This window comes from Orycteropus afer, unplaced genomic scaffold (genome assembly GCF_000298275.1).
Source record: "Orycteropus afer afer isolate SDZICR_OR568_19922 unplaced genomic scaffold, OryAfe1.0 scaffold00021, whole genome shotgun sequence".
NCBI classification, from domain to species: Eukaryota; Metazoa; Chordata; class Mammalia; order Tubulidentata; family Orycteropodidae; genus Orycteropus; species Orycteropus afer.
The window spans coordinates 5,054,819-5,057,026 of NW_006921608.1; positions in this window are offsets into that span (position 1 = coordinate 5,054,819).

The window sequence follows — 2,208 nt, forward strand, 5'->3', positions numbered from 1 at the left end:
TGGTGCACAGGTTTCAACACAGCTTACAGACTAAGACAGACTAAGAAGAAGGAAGAGGCCACCCACTTCAAAAATTGGCCAGGGAAAACCTTACAAATAGCAGAGAAACACTGTCTGATACATTACTGGGCAACTTTATGAACACCTTGGAAACATTGTCTGACATAATATAAGAAGATGAGCCCCTTGGGTCAGAAGGCACTCAAAATAGGACTGGGAAAGAGCTGCCTCATCAGAATAGGATCAACCTTGTTGTTGTTATGTGCCGTTGAGTTGGATCTGACTCATAGAGATCCCTCCTTGGGTTTCCAAGTTAGTATCACTATGAAAATAGATTCCCAACCTTCCTTCTGAGGAGTGGCTGGTGGGTTTGAACCACCAGCCTTCTGGTTAACAGTCAAGTGCCTTAGGCACTATGCTACCAGAGCTCCTCCTGAGTCAACCTTAATGATATGGATAAAATAAGTCTTTCAGGACCTCCATGTGCTGACATGGCATGACTCAAATTGAGAAGAAACAGCTGCAAACATCCATGAATAATCAGAACATAGAATGAATGAAGTATGAATCTAGGAAAATTGGAAGTTGTCAAAAATGAAATGGAACGCATAAAGATTGATAGTCTAGGCATTAGTGAGCCAAAATGGACTGGTTTTGGGCGCTTTGAATCAGACAACCATGTAATCTACTATGTCAGGATTGACAAATTGAAGAGGAATGGCATGACATTCATCATCACAAAGGATGTTTCAAGATCTGTCCTGAAGTACAATGCTGTCAGTAATAGGATCATATCCATATGTCTAAAAGAAGACCCATTAATACTACTATTATTCAAATTTATGCACCAACCACCAAAGCCAAAGATGAGGAAATTGAAGATTTTTATCAACTTCTGCAGTCTGAAGTTGACCAAACATACAATCAAGATGTGTTGCTTATCACTGGTGATTAGAATGCAAACACTGGAATCAAAGAGGAATCACTGATAGTTGGAAAATTTGGCCTTGGTGACAGATAAATGCTGGAGGTCGCATGATAGAATTTTGCAAGACCAATGACTTATTCATTACAAATACCTTTTTCAACAACACAAACGTTGGCTATACACGTGGACTGCCAGATGGAATACACAGGAATCAGATTGACTACATCTGTGGCAAGAGGAGATGGAAAAGCTCAATATCTTCAGCCAAAACAAAGCCAGCAGCTGATTGTGGAACAGACCATCAACTTCTCATACACAAATTCAATTTGAAGTTGAAGACAATTAAAACAAGTCCATAAGAGCCAAGATATGACCTTGAATATATCCCTCCTGAACTTAGAGACCATCTAAAGAATAGATTTGATGCATTGAACACCAATGACCAAAAACCAGAATTGTGGGATGACATCAAGAGCATCATCCATTAAGAAAGTAAGAGGTCATTAAAAATATGAGAAAGAAAGGAAAGACCAAAATAGATGTCAGAAGAGACTCTGAAACTTGGCCTTGAGTGAAGAGTTTTGCTAAAGCAAATGGAAAAATTGACAAGATAAAAGAGCTGAATAGAAGATTTGAAAGAGCAGCTTGAGCAGACAAAGTTATTACTATAATGAAATGTGTGAAGACCTGGAGTTAGAAAACCAAAAGGGAAGAACATGCTCGGCATTTCTCAAGCTGAAAGAACTGAGGAAAACATTTAAGCCTTGAGTTGCAATATTGAAAGATTAATTGCAAAATATTGAATGATGCAGGAAGCATCAAAAGAAGAGGGAAGGAATACACAGAGTCACTGTACCAGAAAGAACCGGTCTGTCTTCATCCATTTCAGGAGGTGGCATATGTTCAAGAACCAATGACACCAAAGGAAGAAGTCAAAGCTGCACTGAAGGAATTGGCGAAGAACACGGCTCCAAGAATTGATGGAATATGCAGTGAGATGTTTCAACAAATGGATGCCCCGCTGGAGGCACTCGGTTATGCCAAGAGATTTGGAAGACAGCTACCTGCCCAACTGACTGGAAGAGATCTGTATTTGTACCCATTCCAAAGAAAGGTGCTCCCACAGAATGTGGAAATTATCAAACAATATCATTAATATTGCACACATGTAAAATCTTACTGAAGATAATTCAAAATGGTTGCAGCAGTATATTGACAGAGAACTTCCAGAGATGCAAGCTGGATTCAGAAGAGGACATGGAATGAGGGATATCATTGCT